At 38.0% G+C, this 13,951-nt stretch overlaps 1 protein-coding gene across 12 annotated transcripts in view; it reads left to right on the top strand.

Moving 5' to 3' along the window:
- The window catches only part of PRELID2 (PRELI domain containing 2), an 856,521-nt gene that overhangs the window by 489,641 nt on the left and 352,929 nt on the right, over nucleotides 1–13,951 (top strand). The gene's annotated exons all lie outside the window — the stretch shown is intronic.

The raw sequence follows: 13,951 nt of genomic DNA, 5'->3' as shown, positions 1-13,951 counted from the left end.
TGTTTGTTTGTTTGTTTTGTTTTGTTTTTTGCCTTTTCTTGTTTCCTGTGTCCTTATATTGATATTTGAAAATCTGGTGTAACAGTCACTTTTTCCAATTTTTGGATTTCTTTTCATAGTGGAGTACTTTTCCCTGAAAATATATATATATTGTTGGTTAGGTAGGGTGCTTTGGTTTTGATTTGGGGTGCCTGCAGTAGTGTGATCTCCGTATGATTTCTTCAGCTGCCAACAGCCTCAGTGCTATCTGTGACTTCCTTGCTGATTTAAGTGTAGTTATTAGTGGAGGCTGTGGTAAAATTTTGCTGAGAACTAGGATGCTGGCAGGCCAGTCTTTGGGCCCTAGTGGTGGCTGTGTTGGACACAGTATGCCTGTTCTTAGGCCTCAGGGCAGCTTACACTGGCACCCATGTTAGTGGATCCAGGAAGGAGATACACACACACACACACACACACACACACACATATATTTTTAAGGTGGGGTCTCACTCTGTCACCCAATGACATGATGGAAGCTCACTGCATCATCCATGTCCCAGGCTCAAGTGATCTTCCTACTTCTGCCTCTTGGGTAGCTGGAACACAGACACACACCACCACACCCAACTAATTTTTGTGTTCTTTGTAGAGATGGGGTTTCACCATATTATCCAGACTGATTTTGAACTCCTAGGCTTAAGTAATCTGCCCACCACAGCCTCCCAATGTGCTGAGATTACAGCATGAGCCACCATGCCCAGTCTGAAAGCCTGATTCTTAGGCCTTCAGGTGGCTTGCATAGGTGCCGGTCATGGCAGTGTTGGGCTGGGCATGTGGACATGATCTTGAGCCACTGGGCAGCTTGTGTGATGTGGGTGATAGCAGTGGTAGTGTTGGAGCAACCCACTGGAACCCACCACCACATGGTGGTGACTGTGACAGGTTGAGCAGACTGGTGCTTATGGGTTATAGCCATGGTGATATTGGCACATTGAGTCAGCCAGACCTCAGACCACAGTAGGAGGGATCAGGTGCCAATGGTGGTGGAATTAACAGGATAATTTTTAGGCTTATAGGTTGGATGTTTGAGTATTTGGGGGATGGGACCAGGCTGATAAACTGGTCCTCAGGCCCCCTAGTAGTGCATTCAGATGATAGCTGTGGTAGAAGGAGGTGCAGTGGTCTCAAAGTCACTGGTGGAATGCCCAGGTGTGAGCTCCTCTCAGCTAGATCAACATAGGCAGGTAGTTGTGGGGACTGCAGTTTGCTAACACTTTCGTCTCAGAGCAGTAAATAGCAGCAGCAGTAAGATTTGTCCTTGCATGTGTGGGAGTGTCAAGCTTTCTCTCTTCCTTTATGGCCCTGTGGCAGCAGCAGCAGTGTCAGCTATGCCTCAGGGCAGGATACAGATCTTTGGAGGCTAGGCTCTCAAAATGGTGCCAGTTGAGGGCTTACCTTTGGGTCGGGTGAAGTCCCTCTCAGCTGGAGCAGCATGAGCAAATAGTTGTGGGAAGTGTAATTTTCTTGTGCCTTGGTCCCATAGCAGCCTACATAGGCAGCGGTGGGATTTTTTCTCAGCGGGCATGGGAATGTCCAGCTTCTCATTTTCCTTCTTGGCCCTATGGCAACAGTGTCATCCAAGGCCCAGGGCAGGACACAGATATTTGTAGGCTAGCCTCTTAGAATGGCACTAAAATGCAGCTGCTCTGGGCTCAGATACCTGTAGGACTGTGTGTTAGTTCCCTATCTGGAGCAATGTCTCTGTGCAACCTCTAGGCAGCTTCATATGTCTTGAGGCTTGTCTGGGTCAAGGGGTTCTCTCATAGTTAAGATTGTAAAAGATCATGGTGGGAGTGTGAAGCCCTGGAGATTCCTCTCTTACCCTTTTCTCATGTCTGGGAGATTCTCCAAGCCCCCAGCCATTCCTGGCTGAGCAAGCTGCTTCACTTCTTTTTCCTTACTTGCTTTCAGTGCTGTATGTCACTTCTCTGTTGAATCCCACTGTTCTCTCTTAGATAATTTACTCACAGTGTGATGATTTACTCATTTGCTACTTTGATTTGACTCTATGGAGGAGGCATGTACTGGCTGCATCTAGTCAGCCATCTTGCCTCCAGTCTGCTAGTAAATGCTTAAGTGCCATAGTTCACTTTAAAATGCCTCTTCTATGCTATCCGCATTTTTAGGGGATAATGAGGCAGCTATAGTCCAACCTGTTTAAAGCCTTATTAAAATTGAGCTATTTTAATAATATAAGCCATTCACTTGAAATATGCAGATAATTTTTACTAAAACTAGCATGTACTTAAATTCCAAGCACTAAGGTCTGATTTAATTAATTATTTATGTCAACACCTTGATTCACATATACTGCCATTAAAAGCATGAACACACAGGCATAGTGAATAGTACATAGGCATTGGAGCAGTTCAAATCCCATAACCATGGATTAATTGCTGCGTGATGTTGGGCCAGTTTTTCAACTATTCCTGATACCAAAACATGACAAAGACACAACAACAAAAGAAAATTTGAGGCTAATATTCCTGATGAATGCTGATGCAAATATCCTCAATAAACTACTGGCAAACGGAATCCAGCAGCACATCAAAAAGCTTATCCACCACGATAAAGTCAGCTTCATCCCTGAAATTCAAAGCTGGTTCAACATATGCAAGACATAATCCATCACATAAACAGAACCAATGACAACTACCAGATGATTATCTCAGTAGATACAGAAAAGGCATTTGATAAAATTCAACACCCCTTCATGTTAAAAACTCTCAGTAAAGTAAGTATTGATGGAATGTATGTTAAAATAATAAGAGCTATTTATGACAGACCCACAGCCAATATCACACTGAATAGGCAAGAGCTTGAAGCATTCCTTTTGAAAACTGGCACAAGACAAGGATACTTTCCCTCACCACTCCTGTGCAACATAGTATTGGAAGTTCTGGCCAGGGCAATCAGGCAAGAGAAAAAAAAAATGTATACACATAGAAAGAGAGGAAGTCTAATTGTCTGTTTGCAGATAATATGATTGTATATTTAGAAAATTCCATTGTCTCAGCCCAAAATCTCCTTACGCTGGTAAACAACTTCAGCAAAGTCTCAGGATACAAAATCAGTGTGCAGCAATCACAAGCCTTCCTATACACCAATAATAGACAAACCGAGAGTCAAATCATGAATGAACTTCCATTCACGATTGCTACAGAAAGAACAGAATACTTAGGAATACGACTTACAAAGGATGTGAAGGACCTCTTCAAGAACTACAAACCAATGCTCAAGGAAATAAGAGAGGAACAAACAAATGGAGAAACATTCCATGTTTAAAAATAGGAAGAATAAATATTGTGAAAATGGCCATACTATCCAAAAGTAATTTATAGATTCAATGCTATCCCCACCAAGTTGCCACGGACTTTCTTCACAGAATTGGAAAAAAATGACTTTAAATTTCATATGGAATCAAAAAGAGCTTGTATAGCCAACAAAGAAAACCTTTGTTCTTTTTCTTAAGTAAAAAGAACAAAGCTGGAGGCCTCATGCTACCGGACTTCAAACTGTACTGCAAGGCTACAGTAACTAAAACAGCATGGTTCTGGTACCATAACAGATATTTAGACCAATGGAACAGAACAGAGGCCTCAGAAGTAATACCACACATCTGCAACCATCTGATCTTTGACAAACCTGACGAAAACAAGCAATGGGGAAAGAATTCCCTATTTAATAAATGGTGTTGGGAAAACTGGCTAGCCATATGCAGAAAACTGAAACTGGACCCCTTCCTTATACCTTATACAAAAATTAACTCAAAATGGACTAAAGAGCTGAATGTTAAGACCTAAAGCCATAAAAACCTTAGAAGAATTCCTAGGCAATACCATTTAGGACATAGGTTTTGGCAAAAAATTTATGACGAAAACACCAAAAGCAATGGCAACGAAAGCCAAAATTGACAAATGGGATCTAATTAAACTAAGGAGCTTCTACACAACAAAAGAAACTATCATCAGAGTGAGAAGGCAACCTACAAATTGGGAGAAAACTTTTGCAATCTATATATCTGACAAAAGGCTAATATCCAAAATCTACAAGGAACTTAAACAAATTTACAAGAAAAAAACAACTCCATCAAAAACTGGGCAAAAGATATGAACAGACACTTCTCAAAAGAAGGCATTTATGTGGCCAAGAAATATGTGAAAAAAGCTCATCATCACTGGTCATTGGAGAAATGCAAATTGAAACCACAATGAGGTACCATCTCATGACAGTGAGAATAGCGATCATTAAAAAGTCAGGAAACAACAGATGCTGGAAAGGATGTGGAGAAGTTGGTGGGAGTGTAAATTAGTTCAATCATTGAAGAGAGTGTGGTGATTCCTCAAGGATCTAGAACTAGAAATATCATTTGACTCAGTAATCCCATTACTGGGTATATACCCAAAGGATTATAAATAAATCATTGTACTATAAAGACACATACACACGTATGTATTGCAATACTGTTCACAATAGCAAAGACTTGGAACCAACCCAAATGCCCATCAATGATTGACTGGATAAAGAAAATGTGGTACATATACACCATAGAATACCATGCAGCTATAAAAAAGGATGAGTTCATGTCCTTTGCAGGGACATGGATGAAGCTGGAAACCATCATTCTCAGCACACTATCACAGGAACAGAAAAGCAAACACTGCATGTTCTCACTCATAAGTGGGAGTTAAACAATGAGAACACAAGAACACAGGTAATAGAACATCACACACTGGGTCCCATTGGGGAATGGGGGTCTAGGGGAGGGATAGCATTAGGAGAAATACCTAATATAGATGATGGGTTGATGGGTGCAGGAAAACACCATGGCACGTGTATACCTACATAACAAACCTGTACATTCTGCACATGTATCCCAGAACTTAAACTATAATAATAATAATAATTTTTTAAAAACCTTCAGCAGATCCCCAAAAGATAAAGACAAGGCATCAAATCATATCACTATAAAAATTGTCAAATCACAAAGGAAGAGAGCAAATGAGAAATAAAGGAAGGAAGGAACTGTAAAACAATCAGAAAACAACTAAGGAAATAGCAATAGTAAATTCTTACCTATCAATAATTACTTTAATTGAAAATTGTTTAAATTCTTCAATCAAAAAACAGAATGACAGAATTAATTTAAAAACAATGTCCAATAATATACTTCCTACAAGATACTTCCTGTAGCTTTAATTACACACATAGGCTGAACGTGAAGGAATGAAAAAAAGACATTCTATGCAAATAGCAGCCAAAAGGGAGCAAAAGTGGCTTTAATTATATCATTTAAAATGGACTTTAAGTCAAAAACTGTCACAAGAGACAAAAAGGTCATTATATAATAAAATGGTCAATTCATCAAGCTGATATAACAATTAAATGTGCATTCCACATCAAAATATCTTAATGTACAAAGCAAATATTCACATAATTAAAGAGAGAAGTGATCAGCAATACCATAATAATGGGATAATTCAATACCTTTCAACAATGAATTAATAATGCAGACAAAAAAATCAGTAAAGAGACAGTGGATCTGAATAACGATATAGACCAAATAGACCTAAAGACATACACAGAATGTTTCTTCCAACAATAGCAGAATAGGACTGTGATTTTTAGGATTTTAGGCCTTAAGAGGGTTTGAGAATTTAGCATTTCAGCATTTGAGATTATGATGTTTGTGACTGTGTTTTGGAATTACAGCCCAAACTCGTATTGCAAATGCTTTCTCCCAGTTCTTGGCTTACCTTTTCAGCTTCTTATTTATGCTTTTAGAAAAACAGCTGCCTTAATTTTTAAGAACTCTAATGCACAAGTTTCTATTTTTTTCTTTTATATTTAGTGCTTTTTTTCTGGTCTTCTCTAATAAATCATTGCCTGTGGGTCTATGACCCATTTTGATAGTGTGTGGTAGGAAGTCAAGGTTACTATTTTTTCATATAGAAGCATAATTTTTTTTTTTTTTTTACCACTTGTTAAAAGCTGATTCTTTCCCTATTAATTAATTTTGATATCACTGTCAAGAATCAATCAACTCTATATGTGTGGGCCTTCTTCTGGACTCATTATTCTATTCCATTAATCTATACCTACTCCAGTTCCACATTGTTTTATTATTATAAAATGTAAAACTACAAGCATGTATAAGATAAAACAATAGCTTTACAGTAATTCTTGAAACAAGGTAGTATATTTATCCAGCTTTGTTCTTTTTCTTCAAAATTATCGTGGATACTATAGGTTCTTTGCCTTTTCATATGAATTCTCGAATCAACTTGTTTATTTATAATGGGCTTTTGACTGAAATAGTGTTGATCAATTTTGGGATAAATTGACACTTTAATAATACTGTGGCTGAGTGCTGGCTTACACCTATAATCTCAGCACTTTGGGAAGCTGAGATGTGAGGGTAACTTGAGTTCAGGAATTGGAGACCAGCTTGGGCAACATATCAAGACCCCTTCTTTACTAAAAATTTAAAAATTAGCCATGTATGGTGGCACATGCCTCTACAGGTACTTGCCTGTAAAGGTACTTGCTCTACAGGTGACACATCCTCTACAGACACTCCTAGGTAGTTGGTAGGCTGAGATGGGAGGATCACTTGAGCCCAAAGGTTAAGGCTGCTGCTACGATCACACCACTGCACTCATTTTCAATATCCTGTCTCAAAAAAAAAAAAAAATTGAGTCTTCCAATTATGTGCTGTTGTCCAATGTCTGTAAATATATTTTCATATATTTTTGGAGAGTTCGTGTGGTGTCAGTTTCTCTGTCATGACAGGAGTGGAAGGCTAACAATTCTAATTTTAAACAGAATTCTGAACAGGCCATTGCTAGTAATTTTTCTCTGACTGCAAATAAAGATTTTCTAGTTTTAGTTTTAATACTTACTTCTTCTATCACTTTGACATAGAAAAGTAGAAAAAAACACCAGAAAAAGCTAATTGAGGTAGATTGCCAAAGTTCATCACTGCAGAGGCAGGCAAGGTAAATGAGATGGAATAAGGTTAGATGACCAAAGTTTGAGTTTTGGCTCTTTTCAAACTGTATGGTCTTGGGTAAACAATTTAATGTCTTTTAACTTTAACTTTCTTACTAGAAAAAATAGGTCTAATCCTCCTCTAATTTTTCCACAGGGCTATTTTAAAGTCCTTTGTAAAATAGTGCATAGATATGAAAATACTTTGTAAACTCTAAGGCACTGAACACACAACAAAAAATTACTTTTATTATTCTTGACTAAAATAAAATTCCGTCCTCTTAGACTACTCTTGTTTTTTCTCTACCTCTCCAATTATCTGGATATTTGGCTCAGGATTCTTTCATGCCTCTTTTTTCTCATAGTTTGCAGTGAGAGAGGGAGGACGTTGTAGCACTTAGTTGAAAAGAAACATTCTGCAAAGCATTTGCCCTGTAGGGAAAATTTTCTTCCTCTCTGTGGAATTATGTCTGAGAAATAATATACTTTGGGCTTTCAGCCAATCAAGAAAGCAACAGTAAGAAAACATGTTTGCTTTCACTTAGAAAAGAAAAAGATGGCTTTGGTTTTATAAGATTTTCTTATTTAAAAACTGTTTGTGCTTGTTTTTTAAAAAAAGTTTAAGATTAAACTTTATTGCTTATCAGAAACTTTATGAAAGTGTCATGGCTAAATTTGTTGATTACAGAAATTATTCTGGTTTTGGTATTAATTTCTCCAGGAGACTTGAACCCCATGACTTTTCAGAAATGCTTACTCATGCAATAAGCACTAGCCTTGTCTCAGTGTAGTGAATCAAGCAGAACCCACAAATACTTTGCTTTCCCTAATTATTCCTATATATTATGAAGTCTGGAAGACAAACTCACTTTTTTCTAATCCTAACTCCTTCTTTTATTAGTTATGGGCCCCCAGGAAGTTATTCAAACACTCTAGGAATCAGTTTCCTCATCTATGGAATGGGCTAATATAAATAAATACCAACACACAGGGTTGATTTAGGATTGAATAAATTAACAATATAAAGCATTTAGAACAATGCCTTATATGTGGTAAGTTCTACATAAATGACAGGTTCAGAGTAGGCATTCAATAAGCATTTTTATAAAAATACTCCATGTGTATTTCTTGTGCTTTTCTTTTAGTGTAAATGGTACAAGATTATTTGGCAAGAATTATTCTAATTTTTGAAGACCTGCACTGGGTGGACAGGAATCTTGATATTCACAAATAAGTTTTGTTCCAGAATCAAGGAACTCCTGAAACTTACCATTCACAAATTTGAACATGTCAGTTGTTTGAGAGAATAGCTAAGTTTAGGTGTTTTACAACTTGAACCCTGGCACCTAAGAGTTAAAAGTTAGTTTTTGACATTCCATTGGCTTTGTAGGTGGGAAAATAGCAATACGTCTGCGTTTTTGGACGTGTCTTTTACATCACAGGATATGTTGGGAGTTGTGAAAGGAAAGGGATAGAATTCATTCCCCCCTGCAATGCCATCTACAGTGTCCACAGTGATTCCCTGTCACCACATACATACCATAAATGAGTGTAACTCTCTCTGTTGCAATTGCTTGTTTTACTAGTTCTGACTTCCCTGTTAGTATGGATTCTTTGTGGAGAAAGGGGAATGCATATTCACCACTGGTGGGGATGTAAATTAGTTCAGCCATTGTGGAAAGCGTTTGGTGATTTCTCAAAGAACTTAAAATAGAATTACCATTTGACCCAGGATTTCCATTATTGGATATATACCCAAAGGAATAAAAATTATTATACTATAAAGACACATGCATGTGTATGTTCATGACAGCACTATTCACAATAGTAAAGACATAAAATCAACCTAAATGCCCATCAATGGTAGACTGGACAAAGAAAATGTAGTACATATATACCATGAAATACTATGCAGCCACAAAAAAAGAATAAGATTATGTTCTTTGTAGCAACATGGATGGAGCTGGAGGCCATTATCCTAAGCAAACTAATACATAGACAGAAAGCAAAATATCATATATTCTCACTTATAAGTCGGAGCTAAACATTGAGTACACATGGACACAGATAAGGGAACAACGGACATTGGGGCTTACTTGAACATGGAAGGTGCAAGGAGGGTGATGATTGGAAAACTACCTGTTGGATACTATGCTTATTACCTTGGCAATGAAACAGTCTGTACACCAAACCCCCATGACATGCAGTTTACCTGTATAATAGACCCATGCATGTACACCTGAACCTAAAATAAAGGTGTTTTTTTAAATATATTCTCTACTCAGTGACCAGAGACATTTTTTAAAAATTCAAGTCTAATTGCATATCTTCCCTGCTTAAAACTCTTTAATGACTTCTCATTGGACTTGTAATCAATGCCATATCCCCATGTTCTACCTTCTTACTTCAGCCCTTGCCAACCTTCCAGTTGTATTTGAAGCCACTCTCCTACTCATTCTCTATGCTCCAGTCACTTTTAGCTTTCTTTCATGTCCCCAGCCATGCCCCTTCTAGCTTTAAAGCCTTTGCACACATTTCTTTTCCTCTGCTGGTGCCTTCTTCCCCATTAGTTTTCCCATACTGGCATTTTCTTGTTTTCAGATCCTCCCTGAGAACCACTCTAAAGGAGAAGCCCTTTAACTGGTATCTCAGGACCCTGTTGTGTGCTTCTTAGCACATTATTTGTTAATTTTGTATTTATTAATAAACTCTTTTTGTTTGTTTTCTTGCTAGTAGCATGTAAGTTTTATGAGGTAAAGATCATGTTTATCTCTATTATATTCCCAGGGCCAATCACAGTGCTGGTTTCTAGTATATATTGAAATAATTATGTATCAGTTGAAGTTTTTGAATTTAGTTTGCATTTTTTTCTATCTTGCTAGGCAGGGAAGCAAGCATTTGGAGGTAACAGACACTGACACAGAAGTGTGTTAGTAGATGTGAGTGGCTAGATTTTGACTAAACCAAATTGTGAAGTCCTCTCAATACTACATGTTCAGATGTAAAGACACTGTATTGAGTGGACTTCTCAATTTTGATTTAACCCCGAGGGCTTTACATCTTTCAAGAAGGACTGCATCAAATCAAAAAGAAGTTATAAAGAAACAAGTTAACTAAGTTTTCAGTGTGGAGAGCTGAAGCCCTATTCTCCTGGTCCTAAGAGGTCTTTATATGCATGGAAAAAATAGCCTAGTACCCCGATATAAAAGGGATATTTGAGATAATGCAATATGAACTTTTGTGCCAAGTGCTTTCAGATGGACTAGAAGGGCAAGGAGATGTATTATGGTTAACTTTATTCTCAGATAATTTTTGATCCTATCGACATTTGCTAGCCACTTTTGAATTATTTTATCATTTCATAGACAGGAGCCAGGAGCTACTAATATTTATTTGGAGTGAAAAAGAGAAAAAGAGCATGCCAAGAAATTAGAATAAGCATCTTTTCTCAGCAGACCCCAGACCATAAAATGATCTGTATACAAACCAAAATTGATTAAAATATATCTCAAGCTCAGTGTACACGCATCTCCTGTCCAGGGTGCTGAGCTCCAGCACCGCATCGTGGTGGTCTCTCCAAACTAGATTGGGCCACCTGCGTGTTATATCTTTATTCCACACAGCAACGCTTTCTAGATTACATTTCAGTGTTATTACTTGTATGAGAAAGGGAGGGCAGCACAAATCATCTCATACCATCAAGAGACCTTCTCAGCACAAAGATATTTTTGTATTTCTCTTCAGACAAATCTTGGCAAATTATGACTTCGAAAGACTTAGTTTTATCAAGGGGACAATTGCTATGGCTTGATGAATTTAAATCAATATCCAAACGTCAGTGCTTTCCTTTCCCTCTTATGTCCAATAAAACAAAATAGGGTCCTTGGGGCTAAGTGAAGAAGAAACCAAAGCATTTTTTAAAGGGCCTCTGCCAGTGGAGTAGCAAAATGTCTCTCTGTTCTCCACTGCTATTGTTGTGGGCATCAAAAATGATCTGGGCTCAGTATTTACAGAGCATAAGCTATGTACTAAAGTTTATTGAGACACATGTCCAGAGTCTTTCAGAAGGTGGAAGAGGCATTTTCAATTGGCGTCTATAGCATAATCAGCTATCTAGCAAGAAATTTCAAGAAAGAGTGCTACCTGAATTAGTTTCTCTACAAACGGAATTTATGTTGCCTATAAAACTGTTTTCTCATTAATAGGTAACTTCCTCCTTAGTAACTTTGGAAAAAAAATGTAGGTAATAGAATTTGAGTTGTTTACTTAAATTTTATAATAATCATGAACAGGTTTCTTCCCAGTGAATATCAATTGCTAACGCAGCTGCTTTACTATATTGACTTATTAAAGGGAGATAATAATGGTATGGAACCTGGGGCTTGGAAGCAGAAGGCCTTGTTTTTCATTTCAATTCTTAGATTAAATAGTAGTGAGATCTTGACCAATGTATTTTGAGCCTCAATTTTTGCATATGTAAAATGAGGCAAATAATACTTTTAGAGATGGAGTAAAAATTAACTGTGGAAATGCATAAAAATGTTTAGCACTATGCTGAGCATATAGAAAGTGCTCAACAGACAGTAGTTAATAATTCCAGTAACAATGACAGCAGTTGCCTTAACTGAGTTAACTTTTTAAGTCAAATGCCTAATTGGATTGCACATATAAATATAATCTTAAAACCAAAGACAATAACAATAAACAACAAAAAAAGTCAGCACATGTTTTTTCATTTTTCTGTCTTTTCTGCTTATGGTACACGTATTCTAAATTACAAAATCTCTTTGTTTTCTATTAACAGTGACCAAAAAAGGCATATTGTCCCCAGCATTAGAGCAATACAGGCAAAATAAAGTGTATAATACCATTGTGATGAGTGTTGGGAAATGTGTATCTTCTGGTAACTTATCCAGAGGGCCACTTTGTGGTAACCTAACTCCTGGTCATTGTTCAACCTTTAGCTTCAAAAGCTGTTGAGTGCTGATGGGTTTTGATATGTGGCAACTGCAAGCAGAAAGTGCCAAGTTCAAGTAGTTTAAGGAGCACTCAGGAAAACTGTTTCCTGACTAAAAATGCAATGAGACATTGCATCTTAAATCTAATACAGCATGTAGCCAGAGTAAATGGAACAGAAGAATGAAATGTATTCCATTCATAATGAACTGAGACTGAACATAAAAGAATCTTTTAAGTATCCAAATGGTTAAAAATGGATTATATTTCCCTTTGGGAAAGGAAGTAGTCAAAGGGATAGGTCTGATGAACTGAGCTTATTAAATTGGCTTTTGGTGGTGATGAAAATGGTATTGACAAAAGGCAGTGGTATATATTTCACACACATTTGCAGGGGTAATAAACATAAAGTACTGCTCTGGTAAAAAGGTGAGATGCTTTATATTCTGACACCTGGACTCTGGTGGCACTCTTATCATCTAGAGTTGTGCTCAGCTCCGAGAAACTAAGGTTATTTTATGAATAAGCACCTTTAATCATTAGTGGAATTCCTTTTTAACTTCACGCAATTATGCATTACTTGAGACAAGAATCGGGAATGGGAGGGGTAGACACCACTTGCTTCGGTTGACATTATCAGGGAAATTCCTGTCCTTTTAGTGATATGGACAGGAGGCAGGGAGACACTGGGTAGAAGAGGGTGGTTCGCTAGCAAAGCCTCCACCCTCAAGCCTGGAGACCCATGGCCCTAAATGGGAACAGGCATTTCTATTTTCACACCCAAATGTTGCCTTTTGACCCACAACACCCCTTTATCCCATACCCATTTATCCCCCAAACCCCAGGATCCATGAGCAGAACAGCATAGGAACAGAAGAGCAGTGCAGCAGAGAAGAAGAGAAGGAGTGTTTGAATGTTGAGGAGTTTGGCTGGGGATGGTCAGAGAGGAGATTGGCTATGGGGTCGCTGATCTCTGGGTGGAAGATCTTTCCACTCCATCCCATTTCAAGCTCTCTATCCATCCTGCTGAGAGCCACCTCCATCCAAAAATAAATTCCCCTGCATTCACCATCCTTCAATTTGTCCATGTAACCTGATTCTTCCTGGATGCCAGACAGGAACCTGGGTACCAAGAAGGCACAGAGCTGGTTAACACTTAAGCCCTCTGTGGATGGCAGAGATAAAAAAGCACTGTAACACACCTATTCAGCCTTTGGGAGTCATAGATGCTACCATGGGGCTGGAGCCCAAAAGCATTCACCCCAGTTCCTGACCTGCCCATCTGTATAATCATCCTTCTGTAAGGGGTTTGAGTGCAAGGCAGCCAAACAGACAAGCCACACCCCTGTTTTACATTCTGGGAGGGGGGTCAGGGAACTATCCTATTTTGTTAGTGCAATACCAAAGAATCTGTGAATACTGTGACTACATATGAAGGCGTGTTATTAACCTTGCTCTGGGAAACCTGCCTTTTCTAGTCTAGATTGTGAGTGATTGTATGATTCTTTATGTATCCCAATTGATGTAGACATAATACATTTCATATTTCTGCCTACATTAATAAAATAAAATTCAAGTCCTGAAAGTTTTAGTAAAGGAAGGCAATTCTGTGTGTGGAAAGAGGTGACTGACACGGACAACTATGGCTTGGTCTCCAAGGTTTGAATGCCTTTGATTTATCTTCTTTAATACAGAAGGCACCACTATGTTGGCTGTTTGAGAACATAGATGTTTGTATAATGCTTTGTAGAAAGAGTGACAAATAACCCTTCCCCTGCTGTCCAGTAGCCCAGTTGAGACTTGACTGGAGCTCTAAATAAAATTTACTATAAATTTGAGGATAATATAAATATACAGTGCCACAGTCTCTTCATCTGTAAAGTGGAATAACAATAATTCCTACCCTGAGAATCTCTAATCTTCAGAATAGTACCTGGAACCTAATGGAGTTTCAGCACGTGTTAGC

This window comes from Aotus nancymaae, unplaced genomic scaffold, assembly GCF_030222135.1.
Source record: "Aotus nancymaae isolate 86718 unplaced genomic scaffold, 86718_ANA_hifiasm-v0.15.2.pri h1tg000064l_1, whole genome shotgun sequence".
NCBI lineage: Eukaryota > Metazoa > Chordata > Mammalia > Primates > Aotidae > Aotus > Aotus nancymaae.
Note: the sequence above shows the minus strand (reverse complement) of the source record. Positions and strands in the feature narration are given on the sequence as shown.